Source organism: Mesoplodon mirus (genome assembly GCF_964341445.2).
Source record: "Mesoplodon mirus genome assembly, chromosome: 13".
NCBI classification, from domain to species: Eukaryota; Metazoa; Chordata; class Mammalia; order Artiodactyla; family Ziphiidae; genus Mesoplodon; species Mesoplodon mirus.
This window is the reverse complement of record NC_138989.1, coordinates 36433639-36459096: the sequence shown is the minus strand read 5'-3', so window position 1 is coordinate 36459096 and position 25458 is coordinate 36433639. Positions and strand designations below refer to the sequence as shown.

The window sequence follows — 25458 nt, the reverse complement described above, 5'->3', positions numbered from 1 at the left end:
GTGAACTGAACTTTAGGAAGGGTGACTCTCCAGGCCAAGGTCACACAGAGAGAGAGAAGCAGAGCCATGATGCAGACCCAGGTCCATTTCTGCTCTTCGCCTTTCACTCTGTGTTTTTTATAGCACTAACTAAATTCATGCTAAGACAGAAGGGGTCCCTAACCTTCAGGTACCATGACTTTAGTCTTGGTCACAGACACCACAGGAAATGAAAGTGGAGTCTGTGTACTTAGATTGTGCTACTACTAAAATTTCCTCAAACATTTTGTTGAGAATGAATGTCTAATTAGCCAAAATTAACTAATTAGTGACAGGAGAAATATTGAAGTCAGATGACTAATATTTAAGGCCATAAACATAGACATCTCTGACTATTTCAAGGGCTGACTTACTATTTCATATGCACAGTCACTGATGAATTTCCTTGGCTTGCCTGAAAGTGTTACAGAGTTGATTATCAACAGTTCGTTTCATACTAATCGCTAGCAGTTATTGAATTTTGCCCCGAGCCAGGAACTATGTTCAGCACTAACATGGATTATCTCATTTAATGCTCACAAAACATGTATGAGCTGGGAATGTTATTATCCCTGCCTTACATATTGTGTAAAGTAGGCTCAGAGACTAAGTAACTTGTCTAAGACTCTACAGGTAAAACTATATTGATTCACAGTAATAACTGGGCTAAATCACACACTTAGCATTTCAAACATTAAGAGGATGTCATCTCCTTGAGAAGAAATGCCATTTATAAAACAAATACATTGAAACCACCATTCTATGAGCAAAATTCAAACAAAATGAAGAATAGTTCAGCAAATATTACATGCTTAGAAGGCTGCTTTTGGTAGATGTTTTTATTCTACATTACAAAAGTCAGAGTGATAGAGACCCGTAGCTATTTAATTTAAAGTATTTTTACATAAAGCCAAATCATGTATGTGAAACAGTATAAATTACAAACACTGTATAAGTAGGTAGTGGTCGGTAACAGTGTATAGTCTCTCAGCATGATTGGGCCATTTTTACAGTTCCCATCAGGGACAATGATTGTATCCATGGCAACAGGTACTGCAAATGCATTGCATTGTTATAAACTCTCCAGGTTTACCGATTTCATTCATCCAGATTAAAAAAAGTCATATAAACAAATAAATACACATATGCCTCTACGTCAGTATGAAAGTGGTTCAATATCTTAAGGTTTGTTTTGGGTTGGCTCTCTCTCTCTCTCTCTCTCTCTGTATATATATATATATATATATATATATATATATATAGGTATATATTATTTTAGGATTTTGAGTAAAAGTGTTTTTCCTTTATAAAAAAATTCACTTCATGCTACCTCAAATTTTGTTTAGTTAATTTCAGATATGCATGATTGTGTTTGACTTTTAAAACATGAATGTGGATTCCATTTCTGACATCAATTAGTTTCACCGGTTCTTGTGTAGATTAAAAGTACACCACAAAAATGTAATTTAAATGCTACTGCCAATTAGCCTTTAGTACTTACTTACAAACCCCAGCTTAGAATATTTTCTTCAATTTTAATAGTCTTGTTTTGAAAATTGCATTTCTCAAATGATAGTACTTAGTTACTGAAAATGTTATCCATCGTGATGCCGGTAACACATGCTGGTTTCTCCTTTCTGTCTTTCAGATCCTGTCCACTTATGAGCACACAGGGGCACATAAGGACATCCGGGTGCTGGAATATGCTGGGTTCCTCCCCCTCACCTTCTTAGAGGAAAATCTCATCAGCAGTGTTTTTCTTGAGAATTTGGTGATGTCAGAGCCCCACTTGCAGCACCCCCACAAATTCTTGTATTCCAGTGCTGACTGCCTCCTTATCTACCTCTCGCCATTATGTTTTCTTTCTAAAGGTCTGGGTGAGGAGGAGGGCTGCAGAAGATTGGGGAGAGAGAGGGAAAAGCATGTTTTCACATCCATGTGGTTAATTTTTCTATGCAGGGGCAAAACAGCGTTTAAAATTTTTGTCTGTAAAGCCACGGCTTGTACAACCTTCTAACTAGCTTCCTTCTCATTATGTGTATGTTTTAGTTTCTTGCGATAGGAAATGACTTAATATCACTTCGATTATGGTTTTTTTAATGAGAATTTCAGAGAAAGGAATGAAGAGCGTGAAGGAGGGAGGCGGGGAGAGAACGTGTTCTCTACCCTCAGGTAGCCTAATAGAGAGCGAGCATGTGGAGAAATCCTTTCCTGCACTCCACCCACGTCAAACTCATCCCAGCCTTAGGTCAGTGTCCCTGGTTACCTTGTGGCCGTCAGGAACCTGAGGCCATCAGAGTGTGGGAATCGGAGGGACCGTCCTACAGCAAGCGATTTCAGCAGCGATTCAAGAGGCCAGCACCAAAGAGAAAATTCTCAGCCCGGCCAAGCCCTCTTTTTCTACCAATGTGCTTTCTTTCTATCAATTTGCAATGATTCCTTTTATGTTTGATGAGGGCTGTGATTATCCTGTTTTTAAGTATGGGTTGATGGGTATGAAAACTATGAATTAGAAAATAGCTGTATTAGTGAATGAGCTACAGGTTAACCAAACAACTTGAGCAAAACTGGGGACTGAAATAAAGCTCAGGGGGGAAATGATCCAAACACAGAAGTACAGGGTGCAGAGGGGAAGGGCGGGCACACCCTGGGAGGGAAGGGACTGCCCGGAAGCCCCATCTGCGTGGTGGATGGAGAGTCCAGGTTCTCGTTCACGGTTCACATGTCAAACTCGTTCCAGGCTCCTAGCACCCTGAGGACCAGGGCAGCACAACCCACACCCAGTTATAAGCACATCTCATGAGTTTTAGGAGATCCTGATGGCTCAGCACTTTTCAAACTTCTAGGGAGGCCTTCCCAGACTCTTATTCAGCTCAACATCTTAATCGGTACAAAAACCTTGCAAGTTATACCTACTGTCCACGTTTAATGAGAGAAGAAACTGAGGCTCCAGAGAAGTGCAGCACAAGCCAGGACTGATGCGAGTCCAGGATGGATGCTTCCCCACACTGTGCGGCCCCTTGACGACGCTGCCAGTGCTTCTGAAGCTGGTGGTAGAGACTCTCGGATGCTTTCTCACCTGGAAGAGGAATTCAGTTTCAAAGAGAAAGACATTTCATGAACGTATTTATTCACCTTATTCTACGTACGGCTGATTTCTTAAAACAACCAACTGCGCAACCCCCTACACACACGACTTTCTTCACTGTGGTTGTTGATACAGCTTATAAGTCACACAGTGGAACTGAACGTCAAAAATTCATGCCAGGGCTTCCCTGGTGGTGCAGTGGTTGGGAGTCCACTTGCCGATGCAGGGGACACGGGTTTGTGCCCCGGTCCGGGAGGATCCCACATGCCGCGGAGCGGCTGGGCCTGTGAGCCATGGCCACTGAGCCTGCGCGTCCGGAGCCTGTGCTCCGCAACGGGAGAGGCCACAACAGTGAGAGGCCCACGTACCGCAAAAAAAAAAAAAAAAAAAAAATCATGCCAGATACAAGTTAATGTTAAATGCCAGATAGAAGTTAGATAAAATATTTGCATAACTCTAATGATATATGCTATCTTGAGATACAGTGATTTTTTTATGTTGGAAGACATGTGTAAGTGTGTACATATACATATATGTATATATGTATGAGGGATAAATGAAATTGTAGCACATACAGGGTCATGAGTAGATCTCATTGATATTTAAGAAAAAAGTTAAAACTAACTGTGTCCATAGTGTTCAAATGATCACCTGTTGTACACTTACAATACCTTACAATTTTATTTATCAATTATACCACAATAAAGCTGAAAAAGCGTGGTAAAATGCAACAGTGATATAAACTATGAAGAAAATGAGTGTTAGCAACATAAAAAAGAACAGCCAAGAAATGTGAAAGACCTAAACTTTATACTAGGCTGTTATTGGCCTTTTAATTTCAGCAATAGATTGTGAGTTCATGGGAGTCACGAATGAAATAAAGTCTTTTTTATTTTGTGCCCCTCTTCCCCCATCTTCACCCTTAGCACAGTGACTGACAAAAAGGCACCTGATAAATGCTTAATGCATAATTGGTTGATGTGAACCAAGTAATTTAGATTTATCCATCTAAAGTGGGATGGGCTCCATCAGACCTCCACTGTCTAACTGTAAACACACGCCCAGAGGTGAAGGATGGCTATCAGGTGCTAGAGAAATGTCACTAGCCAGGGCTTATTCAATATAGTCTAGGATGCCTAGGAAGGATTTGAAGTTCTTGAACATCTGAAATATCAGAGAATGTAAAAGAACACCTATATATAAATATATATGCTTGCAGGAGGCAATAGAACAAGAACTAGTTTAAGTATTTAAACTAGTCTGAACAGTAAGGTTAATGCTAGGAGGAAGAATTTAGTCAAGGTCAGTATGGAGAAAAATGGTTAATAGCATTTTTACTTTTTTGAACCAAACATGAATAAAAGCAGAAATATAATTTTTCCTTGGAGAATTTTTTCTAAAGCAGTCACAGATTCTATCAGTCTTGTCACGGTCCCTTGCAAATGCAGAGCTGTTAACTGGGCAAATTCTTGGAGGCCTCAGGGGCCTCTCTCAAACCTGGACTCTAATCCTCCATTTCAGCTAAGCCTTTATTTCAGATGGCATGGTTCTCTCACTGCTGTTGGGAAAAGAGAAACGTGTACACACAGAGAAAGGCAGCTGAGCTGTTGCATGGCTTGCTGTTCTCCAGTGTTTTCTTAATCCACTAGGGTCTGCTACTTTTCCTTTCAAAAGAGAAAAAAAGTCAGCTGGGAATAAACCCACAAGTTATCTAACTTTCTTTTTACAACATTGGAGATTTTAAAGTAACCAGTGGCTGGCAAGCAAGCAAGCACTGTGTTCCTTAACTATAGATTTTGGGGACACTGATGGTCTCATGGGGTGCAAAAATTCCTTGACCCTGACCCCTAGCCCCACAGAGTGGTTCATTGATCCAATATAACACTTTTCTGCAACCACAGGGAGAGTACTGGGCTTGTCTTATGTGCAAGTGACAAATTCTTTCTCTGAGTGCAGGTGGTGTGAGGTGCTGAAGATGGAGAAATGCCTCTCTACAATTTTCACAAATGAAGAAGCAGCAGGACAAGAAGAGGGAACCCCCAGTTCTTGTCACCAATGCTATCGCAGGTGACAGCCTGTTCCTATGAGAGTCTGGTAGTTTGGAGGTAGCTGTTGGTGGGAAGAAAGGGATAAATAAGGTGACTTTTGAAATTCCTATCTAGCAGAAATTTTCCCTTAGCCAAATGAAAAGATGGGTAACACCAATTCCTGCCAAATGTAGTGGCCATCTTGGAGCAATGAGATAAAGCTGTGCATTCATTAATACCTAGGTTTTGTCATTGTTGAGGCCAGGTCCTCAGCTCCACATCTCCAAGGGGTTGGGAGGGTAGAGGCACCTGAGACAGGTGCTAGATACCAGGCTGGAGAGGACAATCAGGCAAGCTAATGTGTTACGGTTACTAGTCTTGTCCATAGACAAGCAGCAGAGTTATTAACTGAGTGTGTGTTAGACATGCAAAATCTCATCCACTGCCGCCCCCCGCAGGCCTTAGGGAATTATAATCTTCATTTTAACAAACATAATTCCCATTGATCTGCATGTACACTGAAGTTTGATATGCAATAGTTCATGGTATTCAAAGAACTGGGCAAGCTTATACTTGGTTTTAGAGAGAATACCATGTAGAGAGGAGATCCAGTGGGCAGAATGCAGTGAAGGAAGAGGTGTAAAGGGTGACAGTAATCCTGGAAGCCAGGCAGCCATTCTGATTGGCCGATGCCAGTAGGACGCCTGCCCCCTAAGGCCTGAGGGAGTCAGGGTTAGGGATAGGGGTTGAGGGGAGGCTAAGAAGAGCAGAATTGGGCCTTATTCCCTCAGTAGGTGGTCAAGATCTTGGTAGGATTGGTTCTCAGGAAGGCTAGACTTCAAGTCAAGATTCCATTACTAAGCAGGGCATCAGGAAGCTAGTGAGAGGAAATGCATGTTTATTGCAAACCTGTGGATTTGAATATGTGAGCTTGAGAGGATTCTGAATTTGAGAATCTTGAAACTCAGAGTCAATTCAAACACCTCCAAGAACCCATCTTTGTCAGACCTGACAGATTTGCAGCAACTCTTAGTCATCAGAGGGTGTCTCTGCATCTCCTGCTAACACTTCTTTCTCTAATCAGGGTTGCTGCTCCAACCTGAAGGCAGGGGCCATCGGCAAGGCTCACAGGATCTGTAGAAGAAAAGGGAAGGAGAAGTAAAGTGGGCAGGAAATAATAAAATTCTAGGTGTTTATAAGGTAAGCATCATCAGGTGTTTAGAACCATTCCTTCCATCATAAGTATTTATTTTACTATGAGAAGTTTTGAAGTATAAAGTTTTAGACAAGTCTTGTGAGAACAATTTGTCAATGATTGCTGGAAACTCAGAGAGCAAAGATGGTACCCTTAAAAATCCCTGATGGTTGTTAATTCTGGACACACAACAGAAAGACCAAAGGAGCTTTTAAAAATGGCAAAGTCAGTGTCCCACCCACAGAGGTAATTATAAGGTACAACCAGAGTTGACAACCACTGTCTTGTGAGATGCTTGGCTCTCTTGGGCGGGCAGAGTAGTTGAGCATAAAAAACATTTTTTAAAAGTATCTATCTATGCACACACACTTGAATTTCCTTAAAGGACTCCTGACTGTGTAAATCAATAATAATAATATATTATGGGTTTATGACATAAGTAGAAGTGAAATATATAACAATAAGAACACAGAGGAAGGTAGAGGGTAAAGAGAATTATATTGTGAAGTTTGCTACATTGTTCAACTAATACTATTTGCAGATAAGCTATAGATATACACATAGTAATCTCTATGACAACCACCAAAAAATAACACAAAGCATAATAGCTAAAATTTCAGCAGAGTAAATAAAAGAAGACAGGAAAGGAGATACAAATAAAAACGGTGACAAACTGAGATATACAAATAATTATATTAAATGTTAATAGACTAAATGCTCCAATTTAAGGAAGAGTTTTCACACTAGATATAAAAGAGCTATATTCAGCTATACACTGTTTTTTTTAAAAAAAAAAACACTATAAATATAAGGCACCGACAAGTTGAAAATAAAAGGGTGGAAAAAATTTTTCCGCTTAAACACTACACGTAAGAATTTGGTGTGGCTATATTAGTATCAGACCAGGTAGATGTACCAGAATTGTTAGAAATAAAGGGAATAAAAAGACAACAAAGAAATAAAGAGGAACATTTCATCATGGTAGAGGGGTCAATTCGTCGAGAAGATGTAACAATCCCAAATGCTTTTGCATGAAAAACAGAGCTTCAGGACTTCCCTGGCCATCCTGTAGTTAGGACTCCATGGTGCAACTCGGTGTGGCCAAAAAATTAAAAAAAAAAAAAAAAGAGCTTCAAAATACATGAAACAAAAATTGGTAGAATTAAACGGAGACACAGACAAAACCACAATGGTAGTTAGGGACTTTAACAACTCTCTCTCAGTAACTGATAAAACAAGGAAACAAAATCAGTGAGTACGTAAAAGACTGAAGCAACATATCAACCAACTTGCCCCAGTTGTCTTGGTTGATACAGTAAATGCAACGACTGCAGAGTATGCATTCTTTTTGAGTAAAATATTCATCAAGTTAGACTACACACAGGCCCAAAAACAAGTCTCAGTAAAATTTAAAACACCAAAATTAAAAAAAAATATCTATAAGAAAACAGACAGATATATTAAACTTGGAGGGAGAAAATACCTCTAGACATTTGAGATAAAATGATTACCACAACTGCATCCTAAACTAGATAATATTCCTAAGAGTGAACACAGAAAGAATTATATAACTAATTTTTCTTATATAACTTTTTAACAATAAAGAATATACAACTTGATTTGTAGAACAGATTTTTGATAACTATAGAAATGTTTATTACATAGTAATTCATAAAAAGTAATTTGTAAAACACAGAAAACACATTTTCAAATGTATCTTTACAAAATTCTACAATCTTAAACTATACCTGTTATAAAATTGGAGGAAAATCATGTAATTAAACTGTTGATTTCTTTATGTTCATTTAATAGTCCAAATAAAGGGAGAGATATAAGAGTATATTTTAAGTTTATGCATTAAGACAAGGTCATCACACTAAAGTTGTATTTCAGGATTGTGTGTGGAGTGTGTGTATATGTGTGTACCTGTGTGTGTTTTCAGTTGCGTTCCCATGCCTTTAGGAGTATTAACACCCTTATAGCTTTATACCCATCATTTGTCTGACCTTGAAGGCATCCAGTATGGTTTCCTCACATTTAGAAAGATGTGCTTTTAGTTCATTTGCATAAGAGAAGGCACGTGGTTAGCTCTCAAGTCACAGCCCAGAGATAGGTTCAGGCATCAACTCTGCTCGCCAAGTCGTGAGATTTCAGCAAGCTTTGGACACAGTTTTGTCAGAGGGAAAAAATAAATGTCTGTATTTGGCAGAATGACATTAACATTTAAATAACATAGATATAAACAAAAAAGCACTTTTTAAGTCATTAAATATATAAATGTCACTTACATAACTGGAAACAGTGAAATCAAAATCAAATCTAATAACCAAGATTAAGAGAACTGTACATCCATACGATTGAATATTATGTAACCAGCAAAAATCATGCTTTTGGAAAACAGATAATGATAATGGGAAATGCCAATAATAAAAATAGCATGCAAAATGGTCAAATTTTAATTTGAAACACACATATCTATGGAGTCCAGAGGTGTCACAAACTTCCCCAGCACTCACAGCTGAATACGTTATCCCAATTAGTTTACATTACAATTAGCACATCCTTTTTCTGTTCCAGTTCCCACCAGCTTATGTGGAATCCTCAGCCTCCTGTGAAGAGACCCCCTCTCACATGTAGACCCCACGGGGGCCTTATATGTGATCACAGCCCATCAATTCAGTCTGTCATTTCAAGTGACCTCACTATCCACCTTTTGTTTTTTCTGCTACAGATTCACCTGGATGCTATTCTGTTCTCAGGAAGCTCCTTGAGAGACTTCCCTGTTGCCAGCACAAGCTCCTTAGGGGGCATTATTTCCAGACCCTCCATGAGAGGACAGCCTTGGGGGTGGAGAACAGCTCCAGGTTCCAGTGGGAAGTGGGTGGAGTCAAGTCTGTGCCCACATTGTCATCTGGCCCCAGGGGAGCACTAACTTTCCGCTGAAACAGTTTCTCCAGCTTTTGGGCCACACCAACTCTCCTCAGTGGGGCCCAAAACCAACTCAAAAAGCCAGCCAGAGCACAAGTTCCAATCTTCTCCAGCCACATATATCTTCACTTAATGCCATGCACCAAAAGCACATAACCTAAGCCCTCTGTCCTGCTAATTCCACTTTTGCAGAAAACCTTAAAGCCCTCATGTTCATTAGCTTTGCAAAAAGACATGAGGCCTTTCCACAACCCTTTAACCCTTCCAGGTGGATTACAGCCTACCATTTCTCCTAGAATATACGTGCATCTGTTACACCAGTCCTGAGAGTTTCTTCTTCATCAAGTTCTTATTTTCCGACATATCTAGAAGGAACATTCAAATTTAATTCTATGATAACATTCCAGGAAAAAAAGGGAGTGAACTCACAGAAAAGAGAGAGAAAATCCAAGTTGATATAATTTTTTACTACCATAGTTTTCTGTTTATTGTTGGAAATCTATATACACAATCAATATATTTGTTTGTTTGTTTTAAACAAAGAACCAAGGACATTTCAATCCCTAAAATTTGGCCATGTAAGAAATACAAATGAAAGCACATACCTGAATTTCTATTTATACCTCTCAGATGGCTATGTTTTGTTTTGTTTTTTTAATACTATAAGACAGAATAATTCCTCTCTCCTCGTGGATTTGTTTTATAAAATAATTCACCTGGGGAAATTCCAATTCCATGGGAACATGACCAAACAAAATCATTCTTCATTCTAGTTTAGAGATGGCGTTCTGAATTAAATTTGCTCTAAATGTCATTTCAAAAGTCACTAAAAAAATATACATTTCCCTTTGCCATTTTAAATGTTACAATTGACTCTTTAAAATACATTCGTTCTTTTGGGATTACATTCTCATAAATAGTAGATTTTAAAAGCCTCAGAGTTAGTCTATAATGTGCTGGCTCATACAAAGGAAGAAATTTTAAATACAGGCTGAAAAGTAAGTGAGAGCATTTGAAGACTGGGTGGTGGAGTTACTGGATACAGTTTGCAAAAATCTGCACAACTTCTAACACTTAGTAGCCACCTACTCACCACAACAAACACACACACCCACGCACACACACACACATACACACACGCATGCCCTTTACATTTGCCTTCATACATCTCTGATCTTTACAAGGTTAAAAATGCCTTAACTATTTTTTTTCAAAGGGAATATTAGTGTGGACAAGGTTAAAAATGCCTTAACTATTTTTTTCAAAGGGAATATTAAGGCTAACTCCTTTATTAGTGTGGAATGTGAATTTGAGAAAAGTATCACTGGCATGAGGGGGACAGTTCAGTGTATTAAATGCATTAACTGCAGAGTCAGACTAGTGAAGTTTGGTTCTACATCTGCTTCTCTGATTTTGTGTGTGTCCTTTGGCAGTTTTCTTAGTTTCTGTCAACATCAATTTCCTAAACTATAAAATAGAGGTAATGTTGGTACCTGCCTCGCAGGATCATAGTAAAGATTAAAAAAAAGAATGCATGTAAAGTATCTAACACATAGTAAATACACTAGAAATGGTCATTGTTATTATATAAAGTAAAATATAATTAAGGTTTAATATTTATACCACATAAAATCTGTGTGGCTTTTATACTGATAAAAGGTAAGCATTCATTTTATAAGTGGGGATTGGTAATGTGTGGATGTTTTTAATATATCAGAGTTTAATAAGGAAGAACAATAAGAGAGAACATTTTATTAACAGTCATCAAAAATTATCTTCCAGTATTTCTGCAATTGAAGTGCTTCGTTGTTTAAATTATCAGCAAAAGGGTGATTTTTTTCCTAAACAAATGAAATTTTTACAATATTAAAAAGCCTATCATATATGTTATCATTATTCACAGTTTAATCTACAATTTATTATGGGTTTACTTTCTAAGAGGTTTATACATGATTCTTTCCCTTTTATTTAAAAAAGGGGACTTCCTGGCAGTCCAGTGGCTAAGACTCTGTACTTCCACTGCAGGGGGCATAGGTTCGATCCCTGCTCAGGGGACTAAGATCCCACATGCCATGCAGCACAGCCAAATAAATAAAATTAAAAAAAATTTTTTAATAAATAAAATAATATGCTATCAGTTACAGCATATGCAATATGTCAGAACTGTTTTTCAGAGGCAACTCAAACACCAAAATGTTGCTCAACTTTAAAAAAATTAACACTGCTTATTTCACAATTCTATAAAAGCACTGTTTTCTAGTGTATTTGCATAAGCTGTCCATATGACTTAGCTATGCATTTTAGAAAGTGTATTCTCCACTCACCATCCTGGCAGGATAAGTGAGAGTATACAGTGAGTTTTCAAATAAATTTTGGGATCAAAATAAAATGACAGCCATTTAAAGCCTCATTTGAGTCTTCACTGCTTATGTATGGTTTAAAATGTTGATTAGACGAGACCGTGTCCTTCCCCACCTGGCTGAGTTGCAGCCGAGTGTGGTCCACTTAAATAGAGCTTTGGCCAAATGTCAGAAACCATTTTGCACATTAATTAAAATATGAGTGGCTTATTTGAAGACAATGTTAGGACTGTCTCCAGAATGGATAATTAATGATTCTTTACAACCATGGAGTATGCCATTTGAACAATAACATCAAGAATCATTCGTTTGTCTACCTGCCTCATTGTACGGGCTGGAACAGACACTTCTAATATGACGTTCAGTTTAAGGTCAGAAGAACAATCTTAATCTTAGCAGAGCTTCCCAATTCCTACTAATTGTGTTAAGAAGCAAGTGGTAAAGAAAGCTAATGTGTAAAGAAAACAGGAAAGGTTGAAGAGATGTTAATTAACATGCTTCTTGTCCCATGATATTATTCCTATTATTCCATTCTTAAAATCCTATTAAGAGGAAATAATGGTTCATTGCAGTTTTTCTATTTCCCTCTAGTTGACTGAGTAAACTCCTTGACTGTGCTCAGCTGACCAGTCTCAAATCTCATTCTTTACCAGCTCAGTCACCACATCCATCAGCTTAGTCACCACATCCTTTTTGCTTCCTTCCTAATGTCTCTCAAACCTGTCTGCTATTTCTCTCAGCAGCACTCCAGCTCCCCCGGATTACCTCCAACCCAGCCTTTTGTGTAGCTCTATAACAATTTATCTTATAGACCTAAAGTCACTTTCATTCATCATCCATCTTCTGTTTTCAACAACTTTCACCAGTTCTCTATTATCTATAGGTTTATGTTCAAAAGCACCTATAAATTGATGTCTATAAACTACTTGCCAAGCCCTGCCACTCCATCGTATGCCAGACCATTCTTACTGTGCATTCTCACTCCCCTATTTCTACCCTAACTTGACCATCCTCAAAATCTACCAGGTTAATTCTTACCCAGGCCTTAAAGGTCAGGTTACATTTCATGTCTTCAGTGAGCTATCGCGTGACCACAGTAACCCAATGTAATTGGCACTAATCATCTTTTCTACTATCACAGAACATCTGAGGTCTTATATCTTTACAGCATCCTTATCTCAGTTCTCTCAGCAGAGTAAGGATGTCTTGAGGACAGGTATGTCTTCTGTCATTCTACTGAGTAATCAAAACGAACATCATGAGACTAATTGATAACTGTGTGATATTATTATCATTTTTTGTTATTTATTAGCTTATTTGCCTAAAAAACTCCCTTAATAATTTACACAGCAGCAGGAACATTGTTCAAAAATATAGACTCAAAAAGTGTTCTAAAAGAGGAAAGTAATGAATCTTTCATCACATGAGATACTTAAAAACTGAACATGAATGGACTTTTGTCAGATATCCTGCACTGGTGTTAGACTCACCCTCAAAGTTCCCTCTAAGGTAAAGAATCATATCCTCAATAATTAGAAGGAGGGAGGGTCTTTTTTCTCAGAAAGGTCTTAACAGTAGCCCTGATTATCAGGAATTTAAAGCAGAAGCCAATGAAAACACACTCATCATTAGCATACCTTGCTATTAAGTTCAATGTAAATATGACTGGGTTTTTCTCATTCCTTCTATTCTGCAGACTTTTTTCTAATTTCTCAGATCCAGAAGAAGTACTCTTCTGAACAATAAAAAGGGAAACCCCTCTTGGTGTGGAGGGGGATTACAAGTGTGAAATAAAATTCATATTTTATGGCAAGACAAGAAATATTTAAACAAAAAATTTTCTCTGCCCTTTGGCCTCCTCTGTCCCCACTCTGCATGGGGTATGTGCATTAGGCATCGACCAAACCTCCCCCATGGGCAGAAATACCGGTCCAACCATAAAGAACAACATTCTCCTTGCATCTATAAGACAACACCTTAAAGATAACAGTCTTCCTTGATCGTGTAAGGGGTCACATGGCGATTAGATCTGGATTATGTAAACTATTTGATGTACAGCCCTCTGTCTCAAAAAACTTCTCTAACTGTGCCTTGACTTCTAATGGGTGGAACAGTTCTCAGAGCTTTCTTTTCTTTCTTTTTTTTTTTTTTTGATTCCATATATAAGTGTTAGCATACGATATTTGTTTTTCTCTTTCTGACTTACTTCACTTTGTATGACAGATTCTAGGTCTATCCACCTCACTACAAATAACTCAATTTCATTTGTTTCTATGGCTAATATTCCATTGTATATATGTGCCACATCGTCTTTATCCATTCATCTGTTGATGGACACTTAGGTTGCTTCCAGGTCCTGGCTATGGTAAATAGAGCTGCAATGAACATTGTGGTACATGACTCTTTTTGAATTATGGTTTTCTCAGGGTATATGCCCAGTAGTGGGATTGCTGGGTCGTATGGTCGTTCTATTTTTAGTTTTTTAGGGAACCTCCATACTGTTCTCCATAGTGGGTGTATCAGTTTACATTCCCACCAACAGTGCAAGAGGGTTCCCTTTTCTCCACACCCTCTCCAGCATTTATTTTTTGTAGATTTTTTTATGATGGCCATTCTGACCGGTGTGAAATGATATCTCATAGTAGTTTTGATTTGCATTTCTCTAATGATTAATGATGTTGACCATTCTTTCATGTGTTTGTTGGCAATCTGTATATCTTCTTTGGAGAAATGTCTATTTAGGTCTTCTGTCCATTTTTGGATTGGGTTGTTTGTTTTTTTGCTATTGAGCTGCATGAGCTACTTGTAAATTTTGGAGATTAATCCTTTCTCATTGCTTCATTCGCAAATATTTTCTCCCATTCTGAGGGTTGTCTTTTCATCTTGTTTATGGTTTCCTTTGCTGTGCAAAAGCTTTTAAGTTTCATTAGGTCCCATTTGTTTATTTTTGTTTTTATTTCCATTTCTCTAGGAGGTGGGTCAAAAAGGATCTTGCTGTGATTTATGTCATAGAGTGTTCTGCCTATGTTTTCCTCTAAGAATTTGATAGTGTCTGGCCTTACATTTAGGTCTTTAATCCATTTTGAGTTTATTTTTGTGTATGGTGTTAGGGAGTGTTCTAATTTCATTCTTTTACATGTAGCTGTCCAGTTTTCCCAGCACCACTTATTGAAGAGGCTGTCTTTTCTCCCGTGTATATTCTTGCCTCCTTTATCAAAGGTGACCATATGTGCGTGGGTTTATCACTGGGCTTTATATCCTGTTCCATTGATCTATATTTCTGTTTTTGTGCCAGTACCATACTGTCTTGATTACTGTAGCTTTGTAGTATAGTCTGAAGTCAGGGAGCCTGATTCCTCCCTGACTTCAGACTATACTACAGGTAACACCTATCCTTCTCAAACTCTTCCAATATATAGCAGAGGGAGGAACACTCCCAAACTCATTCTATGAGGCCACCATCACCCTGATACCAAAACCAGACAAAGATGTCACAAAGAAAGAAAACTACAGGCCAATATCACTGATGAACATAGATGCAAAAATCCTCAACAAAATACTAGCAAACAGAATCCAACAGCACACTAAAAGGATCATACACCATGATCAAGTGGGGTTTATCCCAGGAATGCAAGAATTCTTCAATGTATGCAAATCAATCAATGTGATATGCCATATTAACAAATTGAAGGAGAAAAACCATATGATCATCTCAACCGATGCAGAGAAAGCTTTTGACAAAATTCAACACCCATTTATGATAAAAACCCTTCAGAAAGTAGGCATAGAGGGAACTTTCCTCAACATAATAAAGGCCAGATATGACAAACCCACAGCCAACATCGTCCTCAGTGGTGAAAAACTGGAACAATTTCCACTAAGATCAGGAATAAGACAAGTTTGCCCACTCTCACCGCTATTATTCAACATAGTTTTGGAAGTTTTAGCCACAGCAATCAGAGAAGAAAAAGAAATAAAAGGAATCCAAATCAGAAAAGAAGAAGTAAAGCTGTCACTGTTTGCAGATGACATGAAACTATACATAGAGAATCCTAAAGACGCTACCAGAAAACTACTAGAGCTAATCAATGAATTTGGTAAAGGAGCAGGATACAAAATTAACACACAGAAATCTCTTGCATTCCTATACACTAATGATGAAAAATCTGAAAGTGAAATTAAGAAAACACTCCCATTTACCACTGCAACAGAAAGAATAAAATATCTAGGAATAAACCTACCTAAGGAGACAAAAGCCCTGTATGCAAAAAACTATAAGACACTGAGGAAAGAAATTAAAGATGATACAAATAGATGGAGAGATATACCATGTTCTTGGATTGGAAGAATCAGCATTGTGAGAATGACTCTACTACCCAAAGCAATCTACAGATTCAATGCAATCCCTATCAAACTACCACTGGCATTTTTCACAGAAGTAGAATAAAAATTTTCACCATTTGTATGGAAACACAAAAGACTCAGAGTTTTCTGAAATGCTCTTCCTAGGTTGTAATCCTCAAACTTGGCTCAAATAAAATTGTCCGTTTCTTTCTTAGATCAACTGATTAATTTTTCATCAACAGAAGAGATCATCGAAAAATCATAGATAATTAAATTAGATGCAGGTCAATGTTCCCTTTAAATCTTAGATTCCAGGTATCTTTAGACATACAACTGTGGAAACCTAAATATTGACAAAGGCATGGAAATCAACATATAATCTCAAACACAGCGGTACTCTAAGCTCTGTAAAGTCAGGGACTTTGTTCATCTAACTCAGCACTCTATTCTCAATACCTAAGACAATTTCTGACACATAGCAGGCATTCTTAGGCATTTGTTAATTGAATGAAGGAAAGATTATGAATGCATGTTACTTAGGTTGCAATTATTTTTATGATACTTTGATAAGCTTATGATAAGTTTCAGTGTCATTTATCATGATTTTAGTGACATATATAGTATTAATTTTTCTTATTTTTATAGTTGAAGACTAACCATAGGAAAATTTCCATTTCATATGATAGAGTTTTCTCTTCTCCTCTGTCAATCACACCAATTGCTTACCAGTTACAGCTGGATGATGCTGTACTTCTGAGTATCCTCTCTGTGCAACTCTCATATGTTTTTCATAGGCCCTTTGGCCTATGTGATTAATAATAATTTTTTATCAATTTTCCTTTCTTCCTAAGACATAGCTATTCTTGCTTGGCAGTCACTTGAGAAAACAGGGAGGTGGGAGGGGAAGAAAAAAGAAAAGAAAACAGTCCTTTGTTCAAATTATCAAATTCTTAAAACCACCTCGTGTCAACAGGAAGATGGTACATGCTAAAGAATTATATAAAGAATTATTATCTAAAGAATTATATAATTGAAAGAAAGGGGACAAAGGCATTAAGAGAAAGGGCTCCATAATGAATCTTCTGGCAGGTTTCAGAGAAAGAGCAGTTGGGTCTTCATGGCAATTAAACATAGTGGAACCTATTAATAAAATATGGTGACGAGTGCTTTCAATATGTTAAAAAATATGGTCATTCAACAAACATATATTTCAAAGTGCTTGAAGATGTTTAACTGGAGAATATGATGATCTGAAAGACTACACTTATGAGTCAGCAATAATAGCTATATTTTAAATACTATCTTTCATAGGATTTAAGAAATGAGGAGAGTTGTTTCTGTACTTGTAAATTTTGCTGAAACCTTTTTTTTTCTAATGACTTTAGAATTTTTTTAAGTAAAGGGTAAAATTTTTAGGAGCTTGATACCATTTCACTTAATGCTATGACTTGAACATTTCAGCACTATTATAAATAATGACCAAAACAAGGGTAGGGTTACAAATGTAAATGCCAGAGCTAATGATTGTGATACAAATATACTGTGGAAACAGCATGGCTCAGTAACTAAGCCACAGATTAGAAACAGATTTACCATTTAATTCTGAATTTTTTTCTGGGTGCTAGCTTTATTTCTTATCAGCAAACTATATAACATCACATTAATTTATCCAGGTGAAGAGTAAAAATGGTGCAAACAAGCCAAAATAGCAAATAACTTCTCATTATATTTAATTTTTAAATTGTAAACTGTTCAAATTTACATCAGAATAAGTTGAATATAGTTGCTATCTTAGAGTATTGCAACACCTCACAAATACATGATGAAATTACGCATAAGACATTTGAAAAGTTGTTTTTCTCTTTCTACTACCCAGTTCAACTCATCTCTGCAACAGCACCACCTGTCCAACTAAGTGCCAACCTACATGGAAGAAGCTGCCTTTTTCTGTGTTGTCTGGCTCTTTGGTTCAAACACCCCCAGGTTGAAAGAAAACATAATTTTAAACTGAGAAAATATTTCAAACTTTCTACCTTTCATATTCTTGTCAGAATAAAATGGTGATAAAGGAATTAAAATCAGGGTCTCACAGAGACAGCTGGCCCCCATGTTCACTGCAGCATTATTCACTACAGCCAAGATGTGGGAACAACTTAAATGTCCACAGACAGATAAACAGATTTAAAAAATGTGTTACATACATGCAATGGAATATTATTCAGCCTTTAAAAAAAAGAAGGAAATACTGCCATTTTTAACAACATGAATGGACCTGGAAGCCACGCTGATCGAAACAATCCAGACACAGAAAGACAAACACTGGATGATGTCACTTACATGGGAATATGAAACAGTTAAACCCATAGTAGCGGAGACTACAGTGGTGGATGGGTGCCAGGGACCAGGGGGACGGGAAATGAGGAGGTGATGGTCAAAGGGCACAAGTTTCAGCTACGCAAAATAAGTTGTAAAGATCTACTATACAGCATAGTGTCCTTAGCTAATGATTCTGTTTTGTATGCTTAAAATTTTCTAAGAAGGTAGATCTTATGTCATATTCTTACCACCCACACACACAAATCATGATAATAATAATAATAAGAAGAAGAAAGGAGGTGGGAGGAAATTTTGGGAGGTGACAGATATGTCTATAACCCTGGTGGTGACAGTTTTATGGGCGTATACTTACCCCCAGACTCATCAAGTTGTATATGTTAAATACATACAAATACATACGGCCCTTTACATGTCAATCATGCCTCCATTAAGTGTTTTCCTTTATTTTTTATTTATTTACTTTTGACTGCACCACGTGGCTTGTGGGATCTCAGTTCCCCGACCACGGATTGAACCCAGACCCTCGGCAGTGAAATCGTGGAGTCCTAACCTCTGGACCGCCAGGGAAGTCCTTAATTTTTAAATTTATTCTTTTAAGTTTTTAAGTGTTTTTCCTAAGGAATGAAATGGTGATACCAGCAAAATACTTATAATAGAGAATATGGGATAGGGAGGGTGGGAGGGGGATGCAAGAGGGAGGAGATATGGGTATGTATGTTTATGTATAGCTGATTCACTTTGTTATACAGCAGAAACTAACACACCATTGTAAAGCATTTATACTCCAACAAAGATGTTTTAAAAAATGTTAATAACAGTTGTTATTAACAACAATAACAGTTGTTACAGATGAACACATGCACATGTTTCTTCAGTTTCCCCATTTGAAAAATGAAAAAGATAACGAGGTTAAAAAACCTACCTATGAGCTAATTGTGGAGAATAACCAAGGGTATTGTCATTCAGATGCTAGCCGAATGCCCCCAAACATTAACTGTTGTACTCCACCTCCAAAACTTCCATTTTTCCATAAAAACTGGAATGCAGCGGTATGATATTTGTCATCAAGCTTTCTGGATGCAACAGTGGTATTTCACAGCTTCTGCAAATGTCACTGTTGGCTGCCGATAATTGAGTCATTGAACCATTTGGTGGATCTGGGCATTATCTAGTGAGTGTGTAACAATTTTAACTCAATGTTATGTAAACTGACAATATAAACTAAAGTCGGTTCAGTATGTATCTTATGCTGATGTATAGAGTCAACAAGAGGGAGATTTTTAACTCTAGCTCCTGCCCTCTAGTAGATTATAGACGTAAAGTAGTACATTACTCTAAAGGAACAAAACAGCAAGGTTATAAAGAGTGGTTTCTTTGTTAAATCTTATGCCTTATTGTTCATTCATTTTAATAAACTTATCTGCATTGATACCAACTTCTGAGCTTAAAGCAGAAGATGCCAGGATAAATGAGATGTAGCCACTTCAATCAAGGAACTCTCAGGGAAGTGCAGAGACAGACATTTTAAAAAGTAGGTACAATATAAGGAGTTAAACACTGTAACTGAATCATTGTTTTAAGTGTAGTGGAAACAGAGAGGGAGTTCATAACTAGACGTTAGGACATGAAGTAAAGCTTCACTGAAGATGAGGCATTTTAACTCTTCCAGAATCAAAATAGTCAGGACCAAGAAGGTAAAGTTAGTAAAGGGGAGAAAATTCTAGACAAGAGGAGCAGGGAGTGTGTGGGAAGAGCATGATACTGAGTTTTGATGCTGTTTTAATTTTTCTTTGCTCATAGGAGAAGAAACAGAAAAAGCAGTAGAGCCAAGAGATGTGAACTACGGGAGCTAAGATATAAGTTCAGAAAGGGAGTAACTTAAGGAAAGACTAAAGGGCACATCTGAGGCTGCCTAGGGAAACTTTGTTCCAGCAAACTGGCCACGTACAGAAATAGAGGGTGAAGAGGTGGGGAAACTACTTACGACAGAGGCAAAATAATTAAGACATGAATCCCAACAGAATGAGTTGATCCAGAAACTTTATCCTAACTTACAGATGCTTCAAGCTGAGTGGTTCTGCAAAACACTAGGTAAATAACAAAGACTCCAGAAATGCAAAAGGATATAGGAATAGGACTAGAATAGGAATCTAAATATCATATAGAAAAGACTATAAGGAACATCAAGAATAATGAGTCTGTCAAACATGTATATTCTAAAATTACATAATTCCAATGTTACTATTTCTGATGGAACCTAAATTCCTTTGGTTCGCTCTTTGACATTTAGAGTGCTTTAAAATTTTCACCAAGACCCTAGTGATTCAGTCATGAAAGCCCTAATTCTACGGAATGTATAGCCTTAATTCTTGGCTGTATTCTGGAGCTTCCTTGCTTCACCCATCTGACCTCCTGTGTCTGAGTTCAACCATGTGTAAACTCGGGGCAAATCTCAGTGCAAGCGCTTAATGTGGCTCAAGACGGGCCGCTGGAATCCAATAAATATTGATTGATGGTAATAGAGACAGTACCACTCTTCTTAGATATGTTGTCACTCTGCCTGCAGGAAATCACCGACAGTCTGTGCTCTTCAGGACAGTTTCCATGACAGCAGAAATTAAACACCAGAAAACTCGAAGCTACACAAAAGTCATGGGACATCGCTCAGAACCTTGCATCATTCATGACTTTCTGTACTGTCTTGGCACAAAGAAGAGACTGAGAATTTTCAATATGTCTGTGCTGTGAGCAGTAAATCTCTGGTGGCCAGGCCGTGGCTCTCAGGGGATTACAGTCTTTCAAAGCTAAGTTACAAATTCTTGGAGTAGAGGATGGTGAGGCTCATAGTCCCTTCTCAAGTTTTAGCCTCAGTCCAAGAGGGGAGAACTTTTCTGGACTCCTTGAAGCTGTACTGGAGAGAGGATGTCTAGACTCTCAGTACACTTCTTTGCACCTTGCCCAGGTTAGAGTGGCCGATCTTATTGGGCAGAATTTGACATACTCATTGGGCCACATTATTACTAGTTGTGATACCATTCTCCAAAAGACATCTCTCATGTGCAGTTTCCTCCTGAACTTTCTGTCTCTGTCATCATGGACATTGCACTTGTGACTGCTTGTGTGCCATCCTCACTACTGTATTGATGGCCTTGACTCTGCTCTGAAAAGGGCCAGTTTTCTCTCCCTGTTTGTCTTCACATCCTCCTAAAAATGTGAGGACAAAGACAAATCTATTCCAAGTTTCATTTCATCTTTAAACCTAAGCCAAGACTTTTTTTAGTCAGCTTTTGCCAGTACGTTCCATTGTCGTATATGATACTTATATTAATAAAATGAGCAGTTCATGCTTCTTGTGGGAGGGGTGAGTGTAATATCTATATTTTCTGTTTAAAATTAAAATTATTGATCCAGTATACGACAATAGCAATAACAGCTAATACGCCAGGTATTCCTTTCAGCACTTTACACATATTAAGTAATCCACTCCTCCAAACAATCCTATGTAGCAAATTGCTATTATTAGAGCCACTCTAACTACACAGACATTGAAGCACAGAAAAGCCCAGTAACTCGCCCAAGATCCACAACAAGTAAGTGTCTAAGTCAGGAGTGTAAACCCAGGCAGGACCCAAGAGCCTGAGTTTTCAAATACAATACTATTGTATCTCTTCAAATACTACAGCATGAGTAAACTAAAATATATGGGGACTTCCCTGGTGGTCCAGTGGTTAAGAATCCGCCTTCCAATGATGTGGGTTCAATCCCTGGTCAGAGAACGAAGATCCCACATGCCCTGGAGCAACTAAGCCCACGCACCACAACTATTGAGCCCGGGTGCTCTGGAGCCCATGAGCCACAACTAGAGAGAAGCCTGCAAGCTGCAATGAAGATCCTGCATGCCTCATCTAAGACCCAATGCAGCCAAATAAACAAATAAATAAAAAATAAAAACAAAGCCAGAATCAGAATCTACCATCTCCAGAAAAAAATATATATATATATGGAGATGGTGAACCTTATATAAAAATCACAGTATACGCCAAACATTTCAGACTTTTCATTTCAAACATTGCTGAAGTCCAGGCAAATGCATAGAATGGATGAAGACTTTAAAACAATGGTTAATACATTTGAAGAATACCCACAGGAAAGCATGAAGGAATCTGGGGAGAGTTAAAAAGATGAGCACTGTACTTTCAAGTGCTATTTACCTTTAAAAGGTAAATGTGCCTCATGAAGGGTTCTTTGAACCTTTGGAGGCAATATTATGAAATAAGTTTGAAACTTCGGCCACAGTTTGTTGTTCTGGTAAATTATGAAAATAATGTACCTCGATAATAATTCCCACGCTCGCCTGGATCGGGCTTGAGGAAGTTGAGGGGCCGTTATGCGGCTGAGCCATAGCTGCGCGGGGCAGGGCCGGACCTCGAGGGGTCCCCTCCCTTTGCCCCCAAAGTCAGCGGGAAACAGCCACTGCTCGGCAGGAGCCTGGCCCCGGTGGGTGAGGTCTTGAACCCCGGAAACTCCGGCCAAAGAGCATCGGCAGGAACGGAGCTGGTCCTCACAAACCTCCCAGCGTCCAGGGGAGGGTCACACAGCGGCTCTGGAAGGATTCCTGCGAGTTCCTCTGGTTCACACCCCACTCTTTGATCCTCTCCTCTTCTGGTTGGACAATAGTTAAAGCCTCACGTCGAGGAGACAAAGCAGCAGCTGGACCGTGGTGGGTCCACTGAACCTTGTTACTAAGGGAAAATGCAGCCATGCTGTGTGAAGAGGGGGTTTGTTGTTTTTAGTTTAAGAACCTCTTTTCACAAAACAGTGATCAATACTGGCCCAAAGTAAACTTGATAAATCATTAAACTGCCTGGGCATAGCGTTCCCACAGAGGTATTTGTTCTTTCAATACACAAATAAAGAGATTCAAAAGTAATAATAATAATATCCACAGTTGGTTTACTAGAGTGGAAATTTTTAGCCCTAATATCCATTGCTATTAGTATGTAAGGAAATGTGAATTCTACACTTATGGGGAATATTAACAGGTACAACATTTCAAAACCTTAAAATTCTCTTTGACCCAGGAATTCCACGTCTGAGTATTTACCCTAAGGAAATAGAGATGCATAAATTATTTAAATACAAAAGTGAGTATTGCATCAGTAATATCTGAAACACTGAATAATTGGAAACTATATACATCTCCAAAAAGAGGAACGTAGTTAAAAGAATCAAAGTATTGCATACATGTAATAGAAGACTATGCAACCATTAAACCACGACTGGAAAGAATATTCAATAACATTGTATAGTTAGGTTTAAAAAAAAAAAAGGCAAACAAAAAACAGTGTGTATAAAATGATCTCAACTTTCAAAATGCAAACTTGTTTAAAAATAAACACATAGGGCTTCCCTGGTGGCGCAGTGGTTGAGAGTCCGCCTGCCGATGCAGGGGACGCGGGTTCGTGCCCCGGTCTGGGAGGATCCCACATGCCGCGGAGCGGCTGGCCCGTGGGCCGTGGCCGCTGGGCCTGCGCGTCTGGAGCCTGTGCTCTGCAGCGGGAGAGGCCACAGCAGTGAGAGGCCCGCGTACCGCAAAAAAAAATAAATAAATAAAATAAAATAAAAATAAAAATAAACACATAAAACAAAACATCAGTAATACTCTGAGTCTTATGGGATATTTTTATTCTTTCTTAATGTTAATCTTGATTCTATAAATTTGCATCAAGTACACTTATTTTCCATGACTTAAATAAAAATGAATATAACTTGGTAATGAGTTGCCTCTAAACATATTACAATATGTTTCAAAGCAAAAAATGTGATTGTAAGATTTGTCATAGTCTGTTTGCTCTTATAGACTATTCATAAACTATGACATAAACCAAAAGTAATGTGAATTAAAATTGTGTGAGTTGTTATGGATTCGCTGCTGAAAAGTAAGGCAAGAGTAATAGACCAATAATGATCCAATAATGATCTTTAAGTATTTTAAAACAGAAGTCAAATTCACTGAATAATATTCTTCGAAAGTGGAGGGATATACTATGGGCTAAAACTCAACCTTTAGTAAAAGAAAAGAACAAGAGAGAAAATAGAAAGGATAAGGTGATATAGAAAGGGTAAAGATCTTATTTTCCTTCCTTTTACACCCATAATGGCGATGTTGTTAATAAGTGTACCATAAAACTTCCCTTAATTCTACTCATTGAATCAAATGAGTTGTTTGTTTCCAAAACCTGCATCTGCAAAAAATGTCCTCTGTGAATAAATACAAGGGACATCAAGAATTAATAAGCAAAATATCCATTTTCAGCAACCCAGAAATCCAGACATCTCCTTTTAATTACATATATCCATATTGATAGCAAAATCAATATCGATACAGATATAAAATGCTAGAGAAACATTTGTAAACAAGTCTTTTTGAATGCATTTGTGAGCTGAAAGAAGTAATGAGCTTAAACTAAAAACAAGTATATAATAATGGTGGGAACACACAATTAAGTGGAAGAGTAGAGTCATGCACACTTGAAGCATTTTGTTGAACCAGAGAAAGTCACATTTAGTTTTTTTCTCCTCTTGTGGGTCTTGAAAGTACAGAAGACAAAACAGAGACACCCTCTGCCTGGGAAATAATAGAAGCAACTCTTCCCTCTTGGCCCCCCTTCCCCTTAAAGCCAGAAACACAAAGGGGATTTGTGTGAGTTTGCAGGAGAGGAGGGAGGAAAGACCACTACCCCACCAGGAAAACTCAAGTCTTGGTGTTGATTCCAGAATAAAAACACCTTCCCTGAGAATGAAAACTTTCAGTAGGCCTCACGTGGGTTTGCAGCCAAACTTCAAATTTACTTGGATTTTCTGAAAAATTTCAGGCCAGGAACTAAGTGTAAAGTGGCCTCCAAGGATATACAAGGTTCTGATCTAGTAACGGTGCTCACACTGGGAAACATGGATTGGACAGAGAATTTCTAAGATTGACCCCTTGTGCAATTTGAATTTTGAAACGTCTGTTTATAAAATTTTTAAAACTAAGTGATCCTAGACTGAGAGTGTCTGTAGTATGTTCCTGGTTAAGAATTGCTTATAGATATATTCCCAGAATCTATGGATTTATGAAGAATGACTCTTTAGAAAATGTCACAAAAACTAGAGTCTAAA

The 25458-nt window shown here is 38.0% G+C and overlaps 1 long non-coding RNA gene across 1 annotated transcript; it reads right to left on the bottom strand.

The window, feature by feature from the left end:
• Positions 1–1473: 1473 nt before the first annotated feature.
• LOC309814837 lies at positions 1474–22994 on the bottom strand. Its single transcript, XR_014295755.1, has 3 exons — positions 22628–22994; positions 6142–6267; positions 1474–3097 (listed from the first exon to the last, which is right to left on the bottom strand). It is a non-coding gene; the product is annotated as an uncharacterized lncRNA (long non-coding RNA).
• Between the last annotated feature and the right edge of the window lie 2464 nt (positions 22995–25458).